A 12,177-nucleotide genomic window follows, 5' to 3' on the forward strand; every position below is an offset into this window, starting at 1 on the left:
GATTGATTTGCTAATTGCAATTGTGGATTGAATTGTTAATTGTTAATTGTTGATTGACAAGGTGAAGTTGTGATATGTGTATGATACACTTGTTGATATGAACTTGAAATGATGGTAATGAATGATATGAATGTTGTGGATACTTGTGAGTATGTGTATAATTTAGCAAACATTATGCTCAAATATATCTTTCATTCCAATGTTCTTACTATTTTCTTATATGGATTATGATGATGTAATGCTAACCCTCAGTGGTTTACCACCTACCTTTCTGTATGGACGGGTAGATGGAGTGCAGGATGCTTATTTTATTTGCTTGATGATGCCGAGGAGTGGAGTTCCTCTTTTTATGCAAGTGTCTAGATTAGGGCTCTGATCTAGGGTAGTTCTTGCATGTTGTTTTATTTTACTATGTATTTTGGAGTTGAGTTGGTACTTGTTATTTGAGATTTGGAGAATACATTTGTATTTTGTTGAGACCTGGAGATGTTTTATGATTATATGTATGTTCCGCTGCTAGGTTATGTAAACATGATCTTTATGCATGTATGAATTGTGGTTTACTCGAAGACGTAGCATCTATTTCTAGAATATGTTTGTATATTCGCGCGTTTTACCGCTTATTAGAAGTAGGGTGTTACACTACAGTTCTCCAGGCGAGCTGGGGATCAGTGCTCTTTGGAGTAGCTCGCCATTTAGCTCGCCATGGCGAAAATTTTTGCCTGGCGGAGAGATATTTGGCCAGGCGAAATTGACTGCACAACATGTGTTGTCAATTCTTTTTGTGGCTAGCATGGGCTATCCGAGGCACGATCTTGCAGTACCTTATTAAACTTTGAAACCCCTCAATTCCAAGTGTTTAAAGTACAATTTCAAACAAGGTTGTAAACAAGGGAAAGGCATGGTAAATCGTTAACAATGCTTGTTGATAAATGATACGCAAGAGTGTTGCGTTATGCAATATGTTCGGGTAGTGATGAACTAAGAAGGGGAATGAAAGTAGAGCCTTGACATAGCTTGTCAAGAACTAGAATAGCTAGTAAAGAAAAGAATGCTACGCATTAGTGATATGCTTAATAAGACGTGGAGTGATATAGAGTATTATCTTTGCATAGGAGCAAAGTGACCATACGAGTATGGCAAGACGTGAATTGATTAGATATCCATTCACAAAGTAAGTTAAGCAAGCATATTGTTTACCTCTAGTGGGATCGTTTAAGGATCCGAGGTAAAAGAGATAGTATGAATAGGTTTAACCTTCATACATGCTTAAGACAAAGACTTTTTAAGATGAAAGTGTCATGTCTCTTAATATCCACACTAGGTTGGATACAAGGGGTTCTCCAAGCGGAACGGTTAAGCCGTAAGGGAGCCGCATGTCACTAAGTAGTCAAAGTTAAGGTGCCGTGTCTTTTGTATTCCTTCCAAGGTTGGATATAAAAGGTTCTCCTAGGGGAACGGGGTAAGCCGTAAGGGACCCACACGTCACTAAGGGAGTCCGGTGTGCCCTAGCTAGGCATTTCACCGGTAGTAAGGGATTAAATTTTGGGGTTACTCCACCCGGGATTAATCCGTAAAATGAACTTAGATAATGAATCTAACTATGCATATTTATTGAGCATGCATATTTTATTTCATAGAGCCTTGACGTAGATCGTCAAGAACTAGTAAGATAGCAAGAATCACTATTTGTGATAAGAGATGATATGTTGTTAGATACAAAGTATTCAAGCAAGTAGAAGCAAGTAAAGAAAGATATGCTGGTGACGATCTTAGGTTTCCCTAATCATCCGGTTTAGAACCGTGTCATGATTATGTTATGCTCAGGCCTCGATACGTAGAGCGTATCTTGGCATTGCGATATTAGATTCCCCTTAACCGCCATGACACGTATAAGAAGTGAAGCCTATAACAAGTTAAGAAGAGCCTATGACGGCCTAGTAAACACGACCGTCTAGGAAAGCAAGTCCCCACACACGTATAATAAACCGGTAGGTTGTATTGTAGACATGTGGTGACCGTAGGTTTCCCCCGAGGTTACCTATAGCCTAGGTTTAGGTGGAACTCACTGAGACATTATGTCTCATCCCAATCCATATTTGTTTCAGATATTAGGTTGGATTAGCAAGCTAGTAGCCGATTGGATGATTCAGTAAGTGTTCGTTCGTGCCGCCGCAGGAAGATATGGATATTCAAGGATACATTCATTATATTTTAGAAAAGTTGAGTTGTGATTCTATTGTACGAAAGCATTTGTTGTATAAGATATTCATTCGAAGTTTTAATTATTGTTGTAAAATTTAATGCATCCAATACTAAACTAACGCACATGCTAGGCTTCTAGATACGTCTAGTATGGGTGTTACAAGAGTTGTTAATGCTTGTTGTCGTTGTTGCAGGGAGTTGATGGTACGTGAGTCAACTTTGTGTTGACGATCGATTCATTCACCAAACTTCAGACCCCCTTGGTAATAATCGCTTGTTAGAACTGTTCAGGGTTGGATCCAATTGGACACTATTCTTTTTATGTCATTTTGCTTTTGGCTTATCGAAAAAAACTTAATGACTTTGATGTCGCTAACATTAAAGATCTTGATGCATGAATCTTCCAAACACTTTAATAGTCATATTTGTAGTCTTTGTCGCATTCGTAAACATGTCGCTGCTATATTCTATGTACCTGGATGCTGTGAATATGTTTTAAATTCATATTTTTTTTTTGGTTTTAATGATTTTTTTATGTGTAACCCTCCGATTCACAGGAAGAAGAGACATCAATAATATGAGTTCGGCCGAGAGATAAGTAAAATCTGACTAATAATTGAGCTCAGTTTTAATGATTTTGAGTATGTATATGAATTTACTTATGAAACGATGCATGGAACGTAGCCATTATAATGAAGTTCCATGAGTTATAAAACTGAGACTTTTTAAGTTTAGTCATTACTTAATTTTAATAGTTCTTTTACTCTCTACAAAAAAATATGCACTTGGTATTAGTCTCTGCTCAATTCAAATTTGTTTAATTTATGTTTAAAGTCTAAAGTTTTTGAACAAGTTTTTGTAGACGTGTTAAGAACATTACTAAAAGTTCATCAGGAAAAAATTATCGCAAAATATGATTTTTACGTCCAAATTTTATTACTTTTATATTTAACTTTTGTCTTTTCAAAAAATTCGTATTTAATTCGTTTTGTATTAAAAAATTCTAAATTTTAGTATATGAACATTTCATAGTGTTCTAAACTTGTCTGAAAAAAATCGTTCAAAAATTTAAGAATTTAAGGATAATTAAACAAACTTTGTTTTAGCAGGGACTAAAATTTGAAGTAAATTTTTTTTGTGGGGACTAAAAAAGCTATTAAAATTAAGTAAGGACTATACTTAGAAGTTCCCAATTTTATATTGGTCAAAAACATATTTAATCCTAAAAACTATAACAAACCTTGTAGGCTCTGTTTGTTAAGGATTAGAATAAAATATATTTTGACATTCAATAATTTAGAGATTCTTTTTAGAGATTTTATAAATAAATCAGATATTGTATTTTTGCTAAAAAAATATTAGGATAAAATTGTATTTTTGCTAGTTATTTACTTTCATATATGGTGCTATATTCTATTAACCTGGATGTTGTAAATAAGTTTGTAAATTCATCTATTTTGGTTTTACTTATTTTGTTTGTGCAACCGTTCAATTCACAGGAAAAAGAGACATTGGTAATTTGAATTCGACCGAGAAATAAGTAAAATCTCATCAATGATTGAACTCGATTTTAATGATTTTGAATTTGTGTAGTTAGATGTATTCGATTGGATGTTGTTTTTATAGTTTTTTTTTGACAAGGTTGTTTTTTTTAGTTAAGAAGGTAAAAATAATGTCATTATTCACAAGCATTGCCTTTTCAGTTTTTTTTTGAACAAAAGCATTGCCTTTTCAGTTATAAGACACGAGCCTTGCCTTTTCGGTTATAAGACGAAAACACGCTGAAAAGAGATTATATAAAGCAATTTTAATTGTACAGGAAGTGAATATTTATTTTTGATGAAAGGGAATGAAATAATTTTAATTTCATGAGGATACCACAAAATTATTAACTATCACCATCAATTTAATAAGGGAGCTATAGTGTCAGTTAGTGTATGGACCTCTCTATAAATTGTTAAATATAGTCATTTCACTTTTCCTAACAATTAACGTAGGGAGCTATCGTGCTAGCTAGTATATGCACCTTTCTATAAATTGTTGCATGTAACAATGAACTAATGCAACATTAAGCTAAGTTCATAACAAATAATTTTAGCTTATTCTTTCTTTTGATCAAACAATGACTTATGTTAAGCTTGCTACTTTGGCTGTCTTCATGCTCACCACATTCTGTATGTATATTTTTTTAATATTGCGCTCATCTTTCTCACCGATATATTTATATATGTTAGGATCTATATTCTTAATCAATGAAAAATTATTATATTACATGCTCAATTTAATGCCAAACTTTCCTAAACATATACGTTATATGCATAGATGTGTATTGGTTCCAACTTTAACTTCCTTTGCCATTTGCAGTAATCGTCCAGACAAACGTTGAAGAAGGGGAATGTCCATCCTTCGGTAAATTTTGTTTACCATTTGGGCCGGATACATGCGGCAGCATCATGTATTGTCGTTGTCTTTGGGATTCTAAAGGAGGCGGTTATTGCGGTGACAATTGATAATATTCCGTTCTGCCTGTCAGTATCGGAATATTACACACTTTTCCATAGAAGATCATGGCCACTAACTCTAATGAAAAAAGTCTATTTGAAGATGGCTTTGGAAATTGATGCCACTTAAGAATGATATGTCTAAAAAACTAGAAACCAACCATGCATGTTATTGTTATCCTGCATCTACTTTAAATAAAACAACCTTTGTTTCCAATTGATCAATTAGATTTCTTCGATATCCCTCTGGATTTTAATGATGCATATACATGGGTGTGGTGATTTTGACTTGTATTCTTTTAATTTTGCACGTTATAATTTGTTTGCTGTTGTAAAACTTACAATGTTTAAATATCATCTTTACATGGAACGAAACATAAAAACAATATGTGTAACAAATCATGATAGAGGCCGGCCGTAAAAGGATAAATACTATTGAGTATTGATATAAAATGCTTTTGAATGAAATTTTCAAGAGAAAAAGAAGAACTAGCGATTTAATACAAATTTTTAATCAAATACATTAGTTTTTATTTACCAATTTTTGCTTATATTTTAAGACGGATAGAGTAGTTTACAAAATCTTTTGGAATATAATATAAATTCTAGGGTTAAATATATTTTTGGTCCCTATAAATATAACAACTTTTCGTTTTAGTCCCTCTAAAATTTTCCTTCAACTTTTAGTTCTTATAAAATTTTTCATCTTCACTTTTGGTCCCTCCTTTAAAGTAAACTCATATGTAGAATTCATATTTTTTAATAAAATTTTGCAGAAAAATTCATAATATTATAAGAATCTCTCCCAAAAAAATTTAGAATTTTTCAAAAAAACATGAATTTAATATGAATTTTTATATTGTTTATGGTTAAAAATTCATATTAAATTTATGTTTTGCTAAAAATTTCTATTTTTTTTTGGGAAATTTTTTTTACAATATTTTACACATTTCTGCAGAATTTCATTAAAAAAAAATGCTAAAATTAACTCAAAAATAGGGACCAAAAGTAGTGATTGAAAATTTTATAGGGACTAAAAGTTGAAGGAAATTTTTAAAGGGACTAAAACGAAAAGTTGATATATTTATAAGGACCAAACACATATTTAGCCCTAAATTCTAAAATCCCTTTTCAAACACAAGATAAATATATAATCCATCCGTCTCAAATTACAAGCAAAAAAATTCAAATCACACTAATTAAGAAAACTAAAACATAAAAACTTGGAGTATAGTTTTTGTGTTTTCTTTGGAATAAATTTTATGGTTAAATATGTTTTTGGTCCCTATAAATATACCAAATTTTCGTTTTAGTCTCTATAAAATTTTCAATTGTTACTTTTGGTCCCTATTTTTTAAGTTAATTTTAGTATTTTTTAATAAAATTGTGCAGATATGTGTTGAATATTGTAAGAATAATTCAAAAAAAATAGACATGGCTCTGATACCAACTTTAATATTCAATATACCAAAACATAGGGTAATATTTTAATATTCAATATACCAATTGTAAGTTAATTTTAATATTCAATATACCATTCGAATACAACAGGTAATTCAATGGGTTTTGGTCCGGACAAGATCGACATGGCTTTGATACCAACTTTGTAACACCCTACTTCTATTTAAGCGATAAAACACGTGAATATACTAAATATTCAAGAATTAGACGTCACGTCTCCAAATAATCCACAAATAGACATGCATAAACATATCTCATCAACTAAATCATCACAGTGGAACATCACATACAACTCAAGTAGCCATGTCATCATCATATAAATACAACCTCATAAAGATAATGTATAAATCCCAAACATAGGGTAATCTCAACAACAGATATAATCCAAAATCAAACATAAAACACTGTCATAGATAAGAGCCTATATAAGACACGTGCGATAAAAACATATCCTCAAGCAACTCACAAGCAAAGCAAAGCAAAGCATCTAATCCTGCATGTCGTCTACCCATTCCTACGGGGTTAGCTTCACATCAATCATAATCAAAGACATATAAACAAGATTAATCATGCATCTCAATATTATATAATTCATAATAAGCATCATCATAAACACATATTTCAAATGAATCTCTAAGTCACAATCAAAGATTCTTGCACATAATTCATCACTCACAAATAATCACCAATCACACAACAAATCAAATGCATAATTCATTCAAGGCACATAGGCAATTATGACATAAGACCAACTACATGCAATGCGCCTAGACACGACGTTATATGCATGTGGTACCAATCAACAACAAGGTTGTCACCTTCGATGAAACAAAAACATCGTAACAACCCGAATACAACCCGCATAGTGAATACAAAGTATTCGTCAACAAAAACAACATGTTATGATGCATGAACATATGACTCGATCAACAACAATGCATATGTTCACACAACTTCAACAATCAACACCAACTTATTCATTACATGCTTACAACAACAACTCAACAACAATAGCTTGTAAAACAATTCACCAACAACATATCCCAAAACAACAACACAACAATTAAACATGAATTTACTCACAATTCAACAACCACAACTTCATTCTTCATCAATTTTTCACAAAAACATAACATACCCACATTTACATATTTAGGAATGCAAATTCATCATTTACTACACAATTATCATTCAATTCATATTCATAATCATGTCATCAATATCTAAGCACGAATTTCTACAATCAAACTCAAATAATCACTTATCCACATAATCACTTATTCAATTAAGCACTTATGAGAAATGGGTAGAAAAAGATTATGCTTGAATACTACCCCCTTACCTCTAAATCCAAGAATTCCTAGCTTAGTCCTCACTTTAGCTCCTAGATCCACACCCTCTTGCTCTTCAAGCCTCTAGCTCTTCAAACCATTTCTTACTTTTTCTCTTGCCTTTTCTCTCTCCACCTCTTTCTATTGTTTTGAAAATGAATTGCTCTAACCATAGTTTCCTCTTAAGATATAGGTTATATAGTCACACCACTAATGGGCCTAAATCCCCAAATGTTATATGAGCTCAAATTCTAATTAATCCAAACCACTACTTCTATTTCACTAACGGTAAAAATAACGAGTAAACACCGGTTCTAACTTAATTACCACAACACACTAACAACTTAGCAACAATAAATAGTTCTCACTTAAAATAGTAAAAATACCCTCCAATCTAAATTACAAAATTACCCTTGCTCACCAAAAGAAAAATACCCCTAAGTCTAAAAAGACTAAAAGACCCTTCTAACACGAAAACCCAAGAAATCACACTGAAAGATAAATAATCACACACAAGCATATATAAACACATAAAACAATTAAAAATAAAATAACGGAAAATGGGCTGTTACACCATACACTCCTTAAGAATCAGAAGTTCTGACTCTGCTCGATAGAAAAGATATAGGCTTGCCATATAGCATTGGTTTGTTCCTTATCTTCGACCCTATGTGCTGGAAATTTTCTGGTGAACCAATCTGGTCCAGGAGTCCTATTTGAGAAAGGAGCTAGCAAAAGGGTAAAAGTATCACACCCTGATAGAGCCTCATAAGATATCTTGAACAAATCTTTAGAACCCCAATTTTCACATCTCAGCATGGCAAAGCCTAAACCTTCAGTTTCCCTATTTTCATGGGCCTTTTCGAGATCAGTGGGAATAAAAACTTTTAGATTTTCTCTGAAAGTGGCTAATAGCTATAATTGAAACAACCAAATAGGGCCAGGGATAATCAAACTGCTCCAAGATTGGTATGATCTTATGCCAGATACCCCTAGGTGTAAACTCTCATACAAGAACCCTGGAATGAGTTTACTCAAACAAATGTTTTTTCCTTCATGAAACTGGATGGTTAAGGTCTTATTCCCTTTGGCCACTTGTATTGATCTGGTACAAAGGATATACATGGATAACCAATAAGACAAAAAGGCTACATGTTCTGTAGCACTTACTTTAGCATTTTCAGTATCATGATGATCCATTATGAAACCGCCATAGGCAAATCTACTAAAATCAAAAGAGATTTTTGAATCATCTTCATCAGGATCAAAGGTTTCGCCAATAGGTTTTAGTCATGCAATAGCGGCGACATCTAAAAGAGTAGGTGTGAGCATTCCACACTTTAAGTGGAGGCTGTTGGTCGAAATGTTCCAAAAGTGGAGGGCAGCAATCAACATTTCATTATGATATCTAGGTCCTTCCCTAGACAACTGAATAAGGTCAAAAATACCTATGTCTTTCCAAAATCGCCCCCTTTTTGCTTCTACCTTATTCAACCAAAGAAGGTAATCTTCATTTCTTTCATGTTTGGATTCTGTTCTAAACTTAGATTTCATGAAACTCAAGTTATACGGACCTTTGGTGAAAACTAAGGGAGAATGTTTCTCATAACAAGGAAAAATGGCATTGAGTGCCTTATCATTATCCCTGTCATCAGGAATAGGCCCTAAGTATGCATGAGTTGAGTTAGGGCATGGGATCATTACACAGGATTTCCAGATTATGTCTTCAGCTTCTTTAACAATCGGTTCCAAGACAAACTGAGGGTTAGAGATTTGAACGTCTTTTGAGAAATTGATGGATTCAATGTTGATTTGAGGTTGGGAAGAAGATCCTTTTTGGTTCATCATGACTTACGAACAGTGTTCAAATGAGGAATTAGAAATTTTTCTGGGGAAAATTTAAAGTTTTGAAGGTTTAGAGAATGAGTCCTCTCTTACTCGTACTTGGTAAAAAAATAAGAAGAAAAAGAACGAGGAACAATGAAAAAATCAATTAGAAATGAGGGGACAAAGGGAAAGGTAAAACTCATTCTTTATACCTTTTTTAGATCTTGACAAATGTCAACATCTTTAGTTGACAATTTTCCTTTAAAATACTAAAAGTGGCAGTTCCCTTTGTCTGGAACGTGGCCCACTAACCATGATGGGGACACCAAAAAGGTTTCTTTTGAACTGCTTCTCCAAAATGATGATGTCATCAAGATGATCTTCGATTACTTTCCTTAGAAGGTTAAAAAACGTCCTTTTCTCTTTATTAGAGAAGATTGGTCGAAAATGACATTTTTTGGGGGGCAATTTGTTAGGCTATATTTTGACAGGCTATAATAAATGCAGTCAAAAGAAGTTGACCTTATGATCGAAAGAGTCAACATTAATTTCTAAGTGCAAATGGTTCGTCGAGAAGATATGATTCATAGACATAGCTCAAAGTGTAACTTTCAGTTCGATAAACCAAAGGAGCATCGAAGAGGAGCTGATTCTACACGAGGTCAAGCAATGGACACTTCGAAGATTCAAATGTTTGAAATTCAAATCGAGGAGGCGTCTTTGTCCGTTTTTAGAAGTTATAGTTTCGAATCTTAATGTAAGTATTTATTTCTAAGTATAAATAGTAGTTTTTCATAGGAAAAAACGGGTCAAAAACCAATCATACACAAAACTTACACTCAAACTATCCGCATTCAAGAGAAAAACGAGTAACAAGTTACAATGTATGAACATGTGTACCAATTTACATTCAATCAATGCAATTTAATTTTATTTTCTTAAATGTCTTTGCAATTTACTTGTTTATTTTAAACATTTCCTTTTAATTCTACTTCAAAGTAACTTCAACGGATTTGACTGGGTCAAGTTCGACAGTTATTATTCATACATTCTATTATGTTCTTCAAGAACAATCACAAATTTCTGGAAAATAACAAACACGAAATGTCCTTAAGATTTACTGGTTGATCTTGCAGGTAATTAATTCTAAACCAGCGGTTGTTTACCAAAAATCAGTGTAAACACTTATATCTTATTAAGCATTTTAACTCAGTGTAAACCATATATCTATCTATTGTAGAATTTTAACTCATATTTGATATATTAACATCTTTCTGTCAAGTATGCGAGTCTCCACATTTGTAATTATGTTGCATAGTCATATATGGTCAAATGAAGGCACAACATGGTCAAAAAAATGAGTTGATTGTAATTTAATGGAGGGAATAAAGGAAATTGAAAAGGAAAGAACGTGAAAAATAAATTTGATATTGAGGTAAATGATAGCAGTAAAAAAAATTGTATGTTTGTCGATGAGGTTATAAGGAATGAAGTGATATGGTGGTAATTTTATGGGTGTGTTGATGAAGTTGAAGATTTTTGGGTAATTAATTTATAAAGATTAGACTCAATTAAAAAAATGTCACCACATTTTTTTAATAACAACAAATTATGTCAACTCAACATTTTTCTATAGTAAAATCCAACCAATGATCAAAAGTGAAGAAATTTGAAATAATAGAGATTGATTAAAAAATAGTGCATGAAAGTGAACAACATCCAAAAACTTATATTTAATATAAAAATGAAGTAAATGACATCCAAAAACCAACAAAACAGTTAATCATAATGTGCAGTGGATGGATGAAAGAACGACGGAGAAGGAGAACCGAACATGACTTAATTCACATAGGTTGTATTCCAACATGACTTAAGTCACGACGAGTTTAACACTTGTGCGACTTAAGTCACGTGGGGGTATTTTGGAAAGTTCGGTTGAGAGTGAGTAATTTTCTAATCCAAAAGGTACTAGGAATTTTTACGCTCTGGATATAATTGGATCGTATAGGAGATGAGCCATATCATTATTTACGAGTTTGATTCTTGTGTGAACGTTCATCTCTCTCTCTCTCTCTCTCTCTCTCTCTCTCCCTCTCTCCCTCTCCCTCTCTCCCTCCCTCCCTCCCTCCCTCCCTTATATGTCCCTTATTGTAGTTAAAATTCTTCATCTACTATCACAAAAGATGGTTTACGGTTAATTTTTGACTTGAAATCATTGTAATAATATTTTTGTTCCTTCTTTTTTATTTAAAAAAGTGTTCCATCTTGTTGTTGTTGTAGTCTTTGTCAGATTCGTAAACATGTCGCTGCTATATTCTATTAATCTGGATGTTGCGAATAAGTTTGTAAATTTATCTTTTTTGGTTTTATTGATTTTATTTTTTGTGCAACCCTCCAATTCACAGGAAAAAGAGACATTGATAATTTGAGTTCGATCGAGAGATAAGTAAAATCAAACCAATGATTGAGCTCAGTTTTAATGATTTTGAATTTGTGTCGTTAGATGTATTCGATTGAATGTTGTATTTATAGTATTTTTTTACAAGGTTGTTTTTTTAGTTAAAAGGCAAATATAATGTCATTATTCACAAAACTTGCCTTTTCGGTTATAAGACACGATCCTTGCCTTTTCGGTTATAAGACGAAAACACGCCGAAAAGGGATTATATAAACATTGTCAAACAACTCAATTATTGTAAGGGAAGTGAATATTTATTTTTGATGAAAGGTGTAACACCCTATTTCTAATGAGCGGTAAAACGCGCGAATATACAAATATATTCTAGAAATAGATGCTACGTCTTCAAATCAAACCACAAAAATGCATGCATAAAGATCCTGTTTACACAACA

At 32.7% G+C, this 12,177-nt stretch overlaps 2 long non-coding RNA genes across 2 annotated transcripts; one reads left to right on the plus strand and one right to left on the minus strand.

Annotated features, from left to right (window-relative positions):
- Positions 1–4,238: 4,238 nt before the first annotated feature.
- LOC146937324 (uncharacterized) lies at positions 4,239–4,931 on the plus strand. Its single transcript, XR_015030914.1, has 2 exons — positions 4,239–4,379; positions 4,570–4,931. It is a non-coding gene; the product is annotated as an uncharacterized LOC146937324 (long non-coding RNA).
- A 1,459-nt stretch (positions 4,932–6,390) lies between these two features.
- On the minus strand, positions 6,391–7,657 carry LOC146937325 (uncharacterized). Its single transcript, XR_015033269.1, has 2 exons — positions 7,510–7,657; positions 6,391–6,681 (listed from the first exon to the last, which is right to left on the minus strand). It is a non-coding gene; the product is annotated as an uncharacterized LOC146937325 (long non-coding RNA).
- Positions 7,658–12,177: the final 4,520 nt, after the last annotated feature.

Source organism: Medicago sativa, chromosome 3 (assembly GCF_051527215.1).
Source record: "Medicago sativa cultivar Bolivia chromosome 3, Bolivia_mono, whole genome shotgun sequence".
Lineage (NCBI taxonomy): Eukaryota > Viridiplantae > Streptophyta > Magnoliopsida > Fabales > Fabaceae > Medicago > Medicago sativa.